The 14243-nt window shown below is 38.3% G+C and overlaps 1 non-coding gene across 1 annotated transcript; it reads right to left on the bottom strand.

Annotated features, from left to right (window-relative positions):
* Nucleotides 1-728: 728 nt before the first annotated feature.
* Nucleotides 729-833, bottom strand: LOC131223035 (small nucleolar RNA R71). The gene has a single exon (XR_009160269.1). It is a non-coding gene; the product is annotated as a small nucleolar RNA R71 (small nucleolar RNA).
* Nucleotides 834-14243: the final 13410 nt, after the last annotated feature.

Here is a 14243-nt window from a genome sequence, read left to right on the forward strand (position 1 = left end):
TCACTTTCCTTTTTCTTTTGCAGGATCTTAACATAGAACCTTCTAATTTAGTAAGTTCTTTCTAATTCTCTCTCTTTCTAGTTCTAGATTTCTATTTCCTTCTTTTTCTTTCTAGGTTTAGGTTAGATTATAAAATTGGGGGCTAAGAGTGTTTCATGCCCAAGTGGGTCTATGACAACACTCGACATCTTTTAAGTGAAGGAGGATTAGTCAAGGGGTTATCTATCCATCACAGGGTTAAACACCACTCAAGATCCTCAGAGTTAATTGAGGTTATGGCTGCAAATCAACATATAAATCAATCGGTGAATCAGCCGCAACCTTGAGTTGTGGAAGTCCAAGATGAGAATGAGGTGCACCATGCACCCCCGCCTCATACTTTACAAGATTACTTACAACCGGCAGGGGTGAGCACCCCTTCTTGTATGGTTTTTTCAGGAAACACAGGAAACATGGATATCAAGCCTAGAGTGATCCAACTCCTTCCAAAGTTCCTTGGACTTGAATATGAAAGTCCATACCTGCACTTGTAAGAGCTTGATGTGGTTATAACCACTTTATACTTTCCAAATGTGTCTGAGGACACGGTTAGGCTGAAACTCTTTCTTTTCTCCTTAAAAGAGAAAGCTAAGACATGGTTGCACTCACTACGTCCGCGATCTATTAGCACATGGAATGACATGATAAAGGAGTTCATAAAAAAAATCTTTTCATATCATAAGATGAACACCATTAGGAAGTCGATCATGAACTTCGCCCAAAAGGATGATGAAACATTCTTTCAATGTTGGGAGCGGTTCAAGGATCTCGTCAGTTCATGCCCACAATACGGTTTTGAGACGTGGCGCATAACAACTTTCTTCTAAGATAGGCTGACATCTTACATGCGCCAATTCATCGAGACAATATGCAATGGGGAATTCATGAACAAGAATGTCGATGAGGTGTGGGATTACTTTGACAAACTCGTTGAAACCACACAATCAGGGGACATCACCCTAAAACTTAGCACCACATCTAAGCCGACCCAAGCAAGGGACAGAGGTGAGATATACTTGCTGAAAGAGGATGATGATATAAATGCTAAAGTGGTCAGTCTCGCAAGGAAGGTTAAGGCCATGGAACTTAAGAAGGATAAGGCTAAGGAAGTCATTTGTGGTATCTGTGCTTACGACATACATACAACTAAAAGTTGCCTAATGATACCTATTTTTCAAGAGGCACTGAATGAGCAATCGAATGCCGTGAATAAATAACAAAGATCTTTCAGTGGACCCATCTCTAACACATACAATCCTAGTTAGAGAAGTCATCCGAACTTTAGTTGGAGGAATGGACAAATGACTACTCCTCAAGGAATCCCTAACCAATTCTTGAATGAAGAGAAACCTCAAGAGGATCCGATCTGGAAACATATTTAAAATCAAGAGCTTATCAATCAGAGTATATTACAAACCCTTCAAGATCTTTCAAAAGCCATACAAGGGCATGAGATAAAAAATTCAATTGGGGAGAAAGGGATTCTTCCAGCCCAACCTTTCCCCAATCCTAAACCACAATACGAAATAAGTGATCCAAGCTCTTCAAATCAAATGGAGCAAGCTAAGTCTATCACCACTCTTAAGAGTGAGAAGATAATTGACAAATTTATTTTGGTAAGGACTAAAAAGTCTAAGGACCCAAAAGTAGATTAAATTGATAGATCTAGCATTACTATATAAGAATTAGAACCGAAACTTCCCCCAACGGTTGATTGCACCAAAATCTCTCTCTAACTCTCAGGACATTCTAGAGGTATTAAAATAAGTGAAAGTCAATATTCTTTCACTGGATGCGGTTAAACAAATACCTTTATACGCCAAAATTCTAAAAGACTTATGTACAACCAAAAGACGGCAAAATATTCATAAGAAAATCTTTTTAACTTAAAAAGTGAGTGTCATCCTAAAGCAAGATGTACCACAGAAATACAAATATCCCGGTAGCCCAACCATTGCTTGTGTAATTGGAAATTACCACATTAAGCACATACTTTTTGATTTATGAGCGAGCATAAATTTGATTCCTCAATTGGTCTACGAACAGCTAGGGTTGGTGAAATTGCGATAAAGACAGCTTTAGTTGAAGTAGGAATATACCAATATGTCCTAGAGGGGGTGAATAGGACTTTTTAATAATTTTATGATAACTTGAAAGGTCTATTACACTAATCCTAACACCAAGCCAATATTAGGATTACTCAAGAGTAACTCTACTGGCTTCCAAGCCCGGTAGAGGATCCAATCACAAATTATTTGAGAGATGAACAATATGCAAACTAGTTTATGATGGATATGACTGTGTATATGTGTGAGGTGTGATTTCAGATATAAAAATATGAAAATATTAAAGTAAATAACACAAACAAAGGAATAGAAATCTCAAACACAGTCATTTTTATAGCGGTGCGACTACTTTTTACTCCACTCCCAATAACTGCACTCAACCCTTGAGTGTACCAGATTTCACTAAGGAGGTTTTATAGCGGTTCACCTCAAACCTAAGGTTTTAAATCAGGTTCACCTTTAACCTTTACAACCTACACTAAGGCTAATTGTTTATGCTCCCTGAGCAAGGGTCAACACATAACACCCGATTTTAGGCACACTGGCCAAGGATCAACACAAGGAACCTCTATTTATGCTCCCACGAGCAAGGGTTAACACAACGCACCCATTTTTAGGCACACTGGCCAAGGATCCACACAAGGAACCTAACTATTTGTGCTCTCCATGGAGCAAGGGTCAACACAACGCACCCACCACGTACATTCCCGCTGGAGGCCTCCTAGAGGACTTGCAAGGGTGAAAAACACCTTAGACCCAATCCTATAAAGGAATGATCACAAGGGTCCTCTGGACTCTAGATACTTACAGATAAGTAGATGAGTCCCATTCAGTAGTTGTCGAAGATCTCCTCCTTTATTGACGAAGAATCTTCTGCTTCCTTGAACCGCAACTCAAATGATCTACCAATATATGGCGACAGGTTGGGTCAAGGTTTTGATGGAATCCTACTCTAAAATATTTTTCTACAAGGAGATAGAGTGATTCCAATCATCTATACATTCAAGGCATCCCAGCTTAATGATTTTCCATTAAGGTAGTAGCTGGAGGATCCTTGAATGTGGGAGTTCATTCTCCAATCCACTCTATTGAATATCAATGATGAGGGTGGATTGGAGGATGAACTCCCTTGAGAGAAAGGGCTTTAGGTAAATGATCTAAGATTAAACACTCAAAAGCACTCTCTTCTTTCTCTGCCAGCAATAATAGACAAGTCCTCTTTATATAGGCAAAAGGTTCCAACGGATATAAAATGGTCACATTTATGACAGAGTTCAATATCATCGAGCAAGGTCGATATCATCGAGCATATACTCTCAATTGCATCGACTTGCCGCTTGATGACACAAACTCAAATGTCATACGCTTTTGAACCCTTTTGCCAACTGTTCGATGGAATCGAAACACATGTCGAAATTATCGAATTTTGAACTCCGATATCATCGATGAGAGGTTCGATTCATCGACACTTCGAAAAATGAGAGAGACTTCCTATGAAATATTTCAGGTTGACAAGGATGATCGAGGGACCTTCGAGATCAGCGAAATTTTAATGTCAATGATACCGATAGCAGTGTCGAGGCATCGATAAATCCAAAGGATTTTCGTTTAAGCTTGCTGGACAGTTTCTGTCCCTGTTCGATGCCATCGATATACCTATCGATATCATCCATATTTGAATATCCATTCTATCGAGTGACCCTTGATCATAGATAAACTATCCTGAAATAATTGCTGGAAGACTAGGCGCCCATGATGGATAACATCGCGGGCCTTCTGATATCATCGAGATTTGAATTTCAATGGCATCGAGAAGGACTTCGATATATCGATGCACATATGATTTTCTTAAGTAAAAACAGGGGCACCAGAGATCTGTCTGTCGATATTATCAAGTCACCTTCGATGGACTCAAGATTCAAATATCGATGATATCGATAGGTATATCGATACATCGATAAATCCATCCAGAGGTATATGTAGTGGCTGGACGTATTTTGTCCTCATTTTGATGATATCGTTTAAGCATCGAGGACATCGATAGCACAGGTCGATCATATCGAGATGTGTATCGATAAAATCGATAAAGCCAGAAAACTTAAAGAATTTTCTGATTTTTGAAAATTTTTTCTTAACTTAAAAACCCTATAATGTTCTAGCTTGTTTTAAGGTTTTTATATACCTGGTGTTTTGGGACATGGAACATGAGGCTTAGATTTACCGGTGGCGAGCTTGCACACATCTAGTTGAAGCAGACAATTTAAATTAATCTTCCTATGAGGCTCTGCAGTCTAGCTGACTCAACACTCACGCTAATTGACAAACCAGGGCACTTTCAATATCCCCCTTTGTCAATTACATGACAAAATACCAAAACACACTAGACCAGCTTCTATACTAACATCCTAAATTGTGTGTACATACACTTTACACAATTTTGCAATTTTACTCTAGTGAGCACAGACATAATCATTCATAAGGATTCAAAAGTTGTTCCCCATATCTGCAAACTCCCCCTATCTTGGTGCAGCTGCTCCCCCTAACACCTGCAACACCATACATAAGAAAATACACATTTCCTGTCGAGGCATTTGAACTATTCTCTCCCTTTTTGTCAGTCATTGACAAAGGATATCATAAGAGTAGATATTGATTGAAGTTTAAAGACATGTGGGAGAACCAATATTCATGGAGCATACATATATAAAGTATAGATGTATAATAATTAAATCAGTTTAAGTAGACAACATTTTCAGAAACTATGTATGCATAGCAGATCAGATAGAGCAGATAGGATAATCATGAAAAGATCATCACATGCATTCCATTTGTCAGAAACTGAATAAACCAAGGGATCTTAAAACATTCTCATGGCAAAAAAAAAATATGTGAATTATCTCCAGCCATATGCAAAAATATCCAAAACTATACTTCACAAGATTGGTAGTAGTATAACGTTAAAATCAAAAGAGAACAAGTCCTCATCATGGGCACCAGCACAAAAAAAAAAAAAAAAAACTATCAGATTTGTCAGTTGAATAGCCATCTCATACACATGTAAAAAATGCAGGGCAATCAAAAAGGTTTTCATGCCCAACGTTGTGCTGAGAATCAGAGTGTTGAGATGGCATGAAGACCATTGATACTACGGGGCTGATGATGATGGTGCTGCATCATCTTTGCGACAAGTAAACAAGTCAATCAATTGTTGGACTGACTGTTGAACACCAAACATCATCCTCTCAAGTGCGGAAAATCTTGCATCATGTCCCCCTAACTTGTCTTCTATCCGAGCTAAACCACGCTGCATCGCACCAACTTTGTCTTGGCGGAACTTGACACACTGAGTTGAACCGAACCACTTGGTTTAGTAGCATACTGTGGCTCTACCAGATCTACACCAATCAGAGCAGTGCCTTCCCCCATTTCTTCACCTTCATGAATTATATTATAGGGTTTTATACAGTTCGTGTCAACCCTATGCTCACACACCAGACGTCTCCCAGAATATTTTTCAAGAATGTGTGGAGGAGGATTTACAACAATATCTGGCGATGCTGGAGCTGCATTCGGAGTTTCTCTATGTGACGACTGCATCCTACCCTTTCCTCCTGAAGCCACAATTTTCTTTCTACTAGGCTGAGATGATTCACGTATGATTGGGGCCTTTCCTTTTTCCATACTCATTAAGACAGCTCGGAAGAAGGCGTTGAAGGTGAGAGGTTTCTGAGAATCCTGTCAACCGACCAAAAAAAAATTCCTAAAAGGGAGGATCTCAACACGACAAGGTATACTTTGAGGAATCAGGAATATGTGTTAGAGATTTCCTAAGTACGAACAGTTTAGTAGCATGCAGTTGGCCTACGATGAGAGCCATGGAAGAGAACCTTAGAGAAAATTCTCAAATTCTGAAGAGATGTCGATGATATTGTCCTTGATTGATTTAATCGTGACCTATCGACGGACATATCGAAGGTATATATTTTTTAACTTTTCAGCATTTAGACAACCCTTCATGTATACTTTTAGTATATCTATGAATCAATAGTATACACAGCAAAATTTTGTACACGCATTTGTACAAATCAAAATTATAAACATTAAGATGTTTATAATCAAAATATTGAGGTGAGGAACCTCAAATATATCATTTAGAGCTTAGTAAAAATTACATCATGTTAGCAAATATCCAGATTTAGATGCGTGACCTGGACTTGTTTTTCTATGCTCAGAATTTTTAGGCATAGGGATCATCCTTTCCCTTACCTTTGATGACATAGTAGTGATTATTTGTGCGAGAACCCTTCATCACTGATTTTCCTGAGAGGTCTAGGATTTCGCATTTTTCTTTATAGAATGCAACCACATGCTCATTGTCATAAATTTGAGAAATGCTTAAAAGGTTGTGTGTCAATGCTTCTATCAGGAGAGCATTCTCATTTTTTAGCATTTCTAATCCAACAATAGTCCCATACCCTATTGCCTTAACGGTGTTTTCGTCTCCAAATGTGACCACCCCATCATCAAGATTTGAATAATTTGTGAGAAGGGATTTGTCACCCGTTACATGTCTTAAGCAACCGCTATCTATGAACCCCTTAGCACTATTGCCTGTTTTTGAAAATGAGTGAGTCACAAGGCAATTTCTTTTGTTTTTCACTACCCTTTTTGTGACAGTTTTTCTTGAAGATGTTGTTTTTACTTCACTATGGGTTTGTCTGGACACATTTGGTAACTGAATCACATTCCCTTGATTGATCAATTTTTTCCTGATTCTGTTGGGCCACTTGTTTCAATAGCTCATCCATTCTTTTTGTCATTCTTGGCGGAGACGGATGTTTCTTACCTCCAGCCATGTACCTTGGTGGACTCTTGACATTTTGCATTGTTTTTAACTAGAATTTAATTGAATCCTTCTAATTGTAATGTATTCAAATTTGTAGTGGCCTGAGTCTCCACATAAAAGACAAATCAAGAGTGGCCCTAGTTCTACTTCCTGATGCAGCTGATTTCTAAGGTGTTCATGTTGCATTTTTGGAGCTTGGTTTGCCTTTTACATATCCCAACCCATTCTTGTCTTTACTAGGTCTTCCCATCCTTAAAAGTCTTTCTAATTTGTCATTACTCTAGAAAAATTTGTAGTTTAGTTCAACAGATTTTCTACATTGTTCTGCATTAAATTTGAGTGTATGATTTTCATCTTTCATTAGTTTAGCCTGTTTGATCAATTTCAAGGATTCAAATTTTAGAGATAGATTAATATTTCCAGCTTGTCATTTTTTGAGTGGTAATGCTAGATATGTTTATTAATTTCCAATGTTTTATCTAGATCTACTTACAGCAATTTATTCTCATTTTCACTCATTCCAAGTTTTGTTAAGGATATGAATGCTATGTTTATAAGGTTGATTATAGGCATCCTGCAGTTTATCCTTCTCATCTTTTTCTTCTTCTTTCTTATCATTAGATGGAAATGACTCTTTGATTTAAGGTTTATCAATTTTCTCATTTAATACTGGGATGTGTATGGATGTGGAGGCCATGAGTATTTTCAATGATTTTCAATCTCCCTTACTTTCTTAATCACTGAAGTCAGAGTTTGATTCTTCAATGTCATCCCAAGTAGTTGTCATGGCTTTTCCTTTAGTTTTCCTGTTGGGGCATTCAGTGGACAGATGTCCAAATTTCCTACAATTGTAGCACTGATGCTCTTTTTAGACTTTTTAGCAGATTTACCTATATTGTGCTTGCTTTCCATCTGATTGCCTCTAAAAGATCGGCCATGGTTCTTGTTGAAGAATCCTTTAAACATTTGAGTCAAGAGAGCCATTTCCTCATCCTCATTATTTCTACTTCCTCATTTGTTGTGTTCTTTGTAGTTTTAAGGATAGTATTTTTGGATTTATGAGTTTGTTTGAAGTGTAGTTCAAAAGTTTATAGGGAACCTATTAGTTCTTCTACTTTTATTTCATCCATATTCTTACACTCTTCAATGGTTGAAACTTTTGAGCTGAAACGTTCTGGTTGGGATTTTAGTCTTTTCCTACAAATTTTTAGACCAGTACTTTCTTTCCTAATCCACCCATGGAATTTCAAATGATATTCAGTTTTGAAAAAAAAATAATTTCATAAAGGTTTCATCATCCTCCATTCTGATGTGTTCAAATTGAGATGTTAAGAGTTGTATCTAGGACCTTTTTGCTGTGCTTGCTCCCTCATGGGTTGTTTCCAGTAGACCCCATGCCTCTATAGATGTGTCACACGAATACTTCTTGGGACATAGCACAGTAGATAGCATTCATTGCTTTTACTTCAGATGTTTGTTTTTCTTTCTCGAATGCAGTCCACATTTCGTTGGATTTAGGTTTGGAGATAGTTGCCCCATTTTCAAGAACAATTTGATCGCTTGGTGGCACATATCTAGTTTCATCTATGTCCAAACATCATGATCCAAATAGTGCATCCTAGACGTCCAATAAGCATAATTTGAACCATCAAATACTGGAGGTCTAGAGACTAATGAGCCCTCTCCTTTTGCCATATTCCTAACTTCAGTCAAGATCACTCTCTTGGCGGTGAAGCCCTTAAAGAGAGACCCTCTCTGGTACCAATTGAAATTGTGGTGAAGACTGCTTTAGTTGAAGCAGGAATATGCCAATATGTCCTAGAGGGGAGTGAATAGGACTTTAATAATTTTATGATAACTTAAAAAGTCTATTACACTAATCCTAACACCAAGCCTATATTAGGATTACTCAAGAGTAACTCTATCGGCTTCCAAGCCCGGTAGAGTATCCAATCACAAACTATTTGAGAGATGAATAATATGCAAACTAGTTTATGATGGATATGACTGTGTATGTGTGTGAGGTGTGATCTCAGATATTCAGATATAAAAATATTAAAGTGAATCACACAAACAAAGGAATAGCAATCTCAAACACAATCATTTTTATAGTGGTTCAACTACTTGTCTACTCCACTCCCAGTAATCGCACCAAACTTTGAGTGTATCGGATTTCACTAAGGAGGTTTCACAGCAGTTCACCTCAAACCTAAGGTTTTAAATCAGGTTCACCTTTAACCTTTACAACTTACACTAAGGCTGACTGTTTATGCTCCCTGAGCATGGGTCAATACATAGCACCCGGTTTTAGGCACACTGGCCAAGGATCCACATAAGGAACCTCTGTTTCAACTCCCACAAGCAAGGGTCAACACAATGCACCCGGTTTTAAGTACACTGGCCAAGGATCCACACAAGGAACCTAACTATTTATGCTCTCCATAGAGCAAGGGTCAACACAACACATCCACCACGTACACTCCCACCGGAGTCCTTCTTGAGGATTTGCATGGGTGAGAAACATCTTAGACCCAATCCTACAAAGGAATGATCACAAGGGTCCTTTGGACTCTAGATACTTATAGATAAGTGGATGAGTCCCATTCAGCACGTTGTCGAAGATCACCTCCTTTGTTGATGAAGAATCTTCTGGTTCCTTGATCCACAACTCAAATGATGTACCAATATATGGCAACAGGTTAGGACAAGGTTTTGATGGAATCCTACTCTCAAATATTTTCCTATAAGGAGATAGAGTGATTCTAATCATCTATGCATTCAAGGCATCCTAGCTTAATAATTTTCCATTAAGGTAGTAACTAGAGGATCCTTGAATGCGGGAGTTCATTCCCCAATCCACTCTATTGAATATCAATGATGAGGGTGGATTAGAGGATGAACTCCCTTGAGAGAAAGGGCTTTGGGTATATGATCTAAGGTTAAACACTCAAAAGCACTCTCTTCTTTCTCTACCAGCATTAGTAGACAAGTACTCTTTATATAAAAAAAAGGTCCAACTGATATAAAACGGTCACATTTATGACAGAGTTCGATATCATCGAGTATATACTCTCGATTGCTTTGACTTGCCGCTCAATGACACAAACTCAAATGTCATATGCTTTTGAACCCTTTTGCTAGCTGGTCAATGGAATCGAAACACATGTCGATGTCATCAGATTTCGAACTCCAATATCATCGATGAGAGATTCGATTCTCGACACTTTGAAAAATGAGAGAGACTTGCTATGAAATATTTCAGGTTTACAAGGATGATCGAGGGACCTTCGAGATCATCAGAGTTTCAATGTCAATGATATCGATAGCAGTGTCGAGGAATCGATAGATCCAAGGAATTTTTGTTTAAGCTTACCGGACAGTTTCTGTCCCTATTCGATGCCATCAATATACCTATCGATATCATCGATATTTGAATATCGATTCTATCGAGTGACCCTCGATCATAGATAAACTATCCTGAAATAATTGCTAAAAGAATAGGCACCCATGATCGATAACATCGCGTGCCTTCCGATATCATCAAGATTTGAATTTCGATGGTATCGAGAAGGACTTAGATATATCGATGCACATGTGATTTTCTTAAGTAAAAATAAGGGCACCGGAGATCAGTCTGTCAATATTATCGAGTTACCATCGATGGACTCGAGATTCAAATATCAATGATATCGATAGAGATATCGATACATCGACAAATTCGTCCAGAGGTATATGTGCTTGCTGGACGTATTTTGTCCTCATTTCGATGATATCGTTTAAGCATCGAGGACATCGATAGCATAGGTCAATCGTATCAAGATGTGTATCGATAAAATCGACAAAGCAAGAAAACTTAGAGAATTTTCTAATTTTTGAAAAAGTTTTCTTAACTTAAAAACCCTATGATGTTCTAGTTTATTTTATGGGTTTTATATACCTGGTGTTTTAGGACATGAGATGTGAGGCTTAGATTTACCTGTGGCGAACTTGCACACATCCGGTTGAGGCAGACGCTTTGAATTGATCTTCCTATGAGGCTCTGCAGTCTAACTGACTCAACACTCACGCTAATTGACAAACCAGGGCACTTTCAGTTGGGTGAATTAAAAGCCACCCAAACCATATTATAACTTACTGATCGCTCAGTTCGTGTACCAAGAGAGATAATTAAGGATGTGTTTGTCCAGGTTGATAAATTCTACTACTTGGTAGATTTTATCGTCCTAGATACTCAACCCATCAATGACATGAGCACTCAAATTGCAGTCATTTTTGGTCGCCCATTCCTTGCCACATCAAATGAAATCATTAATTGCAAGAATGGAGTTATAAGTTTTTCTTTTGAAAATATGACATTGAAGTTGAATATCTTTTTCAAAACGAGCAAACATTTAGAGGATGATGACGATGCCCACAATGTTAACTTGATTGATTCTTTTATGGAGGATAGAACTTTGATGACCTTGTCCTCTGACCCTCTAGAGACGTGCCTGGCCTACTCCCATGATTTTGAGGATGATATGATTAGGGAGATGGGGGCCATACTGGATACCATACTGGTACTTGAACTTAACTGGTGGAGGCCACAATTTGAAGAATTGCTCCAAACTAATGTAATGCCTCTACCGTCTAACCTCAAGGCACCAAAGCTTGACCTAAAACCTTTGCCCTCTGATTGAAATATGTCTATTTAGGTCAAGATGAGACATATCCGGTAGTGATTTCATCCCACCTTGAGCAAGAACAAGAGAGTATGCTCATATCTACTCTCATTAAGCACAAGGGAACCCTTGGATAGTTTATTGCGGACCTCAAGGGAATTGACCCTTTGATTTGTACTCACCGCACTTATCTCGAGGATTATGTGAGTACCTCCCAGCAACCACAACATAGATTAAATCCAAACATGAAGGAAGTGGTTAAGGCCGAGGTTCTTAAGCTTTTGGATGTGGGTATCATATACCCAACATTTGATAGTCAATGGGTGAGTCCAACTCAGGTGGTTCCTAAGAAGTCTGGAATCACCATCGTAGCCAATGCCAACATTGAACTTGTGCTAACTAGAGTTACAATTAGTTGAAGAATGTGCATTGACTACAGGAAGTTGAATACCATCACGAGGAAGGACCACTTCCCTTTGCCCTTCATTGATCAAATCTTGGAAAGGCTAGCTGGTCACTCGTACTATTATTTTCTTGACGAGTATTCGGGCTACAACCAGATAAAGATAGCTCCTAAAGATCAGGAAAAGATCACATTCATATGTCCCTTTGGCACCTTTGCCTATCGAAGGATGCCATTCAGACTATATAATGCCCCCACCACTTTTCAGTGATGCATGATGAGTATTTTTTCTGATATGGTGGGAAATATTTAGAGGTCTTCATGAATTATTTGTCAATTTTTGGTCCATCCTTCAGCGAATGCTTGGATAATTTGAAAATTGTGTTGAAGCAATGTGAGGAAAAAATTTTAGTACTGAATTGGGAGAAGTGTCATTTCATGGTTCGTAAGAGAATTATCCTTGAACACATCATCTTATCCAAGGGAATTGAGATAGATAAGGTTGAGATTGATCTTATCTCTAACTTGCCTCTGCCCAAGAACATAGGATACGTACGATCCTTCTTAGGACACGCCAATTTTTACAGGAGATTCATAAAGGACTTTAGTCACCTCTCTCATCCTTTATGCAGTCTACTTCAAAAGGATGCACCATACGAGTGAACTGAGTAATGCTAGGAAGCATTTACTAAGCTCAAGGGCATGTTAACTACTACACCTATCATATAGCCACCTGACTGGAGCCTTCCTTTTGAACTTATGAGAGACGTGTCTAACTATGCTCTTGGGGCAATTTTAAGCTAGAGAAAAGAAAAGAAGCCTTACCTTATTCATTATGCAAGCAGAACACTAAATCCTGTCCAAGTAAACTACTCTACTATGGAAAAGGAACTCTTAGTCATAATGTTCGCTTCGGACAAATTTAGGTCCTACTTGATGGGATCCAAGATCATCATTTACACAGATTATATGGCACTTAAGTATCTTCTTTTTAAGAATTATGTTAAGCCCCACCTGATAAGATGGATCCTCCTACTCTAAGAATTTGATTTGAAAATAAAAGATAAAAAGGGAGTAGAGAACGTAATGGTTGACCATCTTTCCCGTCTTGATCTCTCTGATTCCCTTGAGACAACACGTATAAATGATATGTTCCCTGATGAGCAATTGTTCAAAGTCTCCCATTTTCCTTGGTTTATGGATATTGTTAATTATCTTGTTATAGGTTTCATGTCAACACATTGGACTGCGCAAGATAAGAAAAATTATTCACCAATGTACGCAAATTCCTCTTGGATGATCCATATCTGTTTAAATATTACCCAGATCAAATCTTAAAAAGATATGTGGTAGACAATGAACACCAAAGTGCTATCTCCTTTTGTCATTCTTAGGCTTGTGGTGGTCACTTTTCTACCAAAAAGACCACGGCCAAAATTCTGCAGTGTGGCTTTTACTGGCCCACTATGTTCATGGACACTCATGAGTTTTGTAAAGCTTGTGAGCGTTGTTAGAAATTGGGAGCATTGTCCTATCGACACATGATGCCTTTAAACACTATTCTGATCATTGAAGCATTTGATTACTGAGGCATTGATTTCATGGGACCATTCCCCCAATCTTTTGAAAATTTATATATTTTGCTCGTCGTAGACTATGTCACTAAATAGGTTGAAGCGATCCCGTGCCAGAACAATGATCATCAAATGATCATTAAATTCTTAAAAGAGAACATCCTTTCCCGGTTCGAAATGCCTCGAGCCATCATTAGTGATGGAGGTTCACATTTTTGTAATAGGCCATTTGCAAACTTAATAAAGAAATATGGCATCTCCCACAAAGTGAGCACTTCATACCACCCACAAAACAAGTGGGCAAGTTGAGATTTCTAATAGAGAAATTAAACACATCTTGGAAAAGACGGTTAACCCTGACCGTAAGGATTGGTCAATCCGATTGATCGATGCCTTATGGGATTACCATATCGCATTTAAGACCCCTATTGGAATGTCTTCGTTTAGACTTGTCTATGGGAAGGCTTACTACTTGCATGTGGAGTTGGAACATAGGGCATACTGGGTTATTAAAAATTTGAATTTCAATTTGGACAATGCTGGCTTGCCATGCAAACTTCAATTAAATGAACTTGAAGAAATCTGGAACGATGCATATGAGAACTCGAGAATTTACAAGGACAGGATGAAGGTGTTTCATGACCAATACATTCT

This window comes from Magnolia sinica, chromosome 1 (assembly GCF_029962835.1).
Source record: "Magnolia sinica isolate HGM2019 chromosome 1, MsV1, whole genome shotgun sequence".
Classification (NCBI taxonomy): domain Eukaryota; kingdom Viridiplantae; phylum Streptophyta; class Magnoliopsida; order Magnoliales; family Magnoliaceae; genus Magnolia; species Magnolia sinica.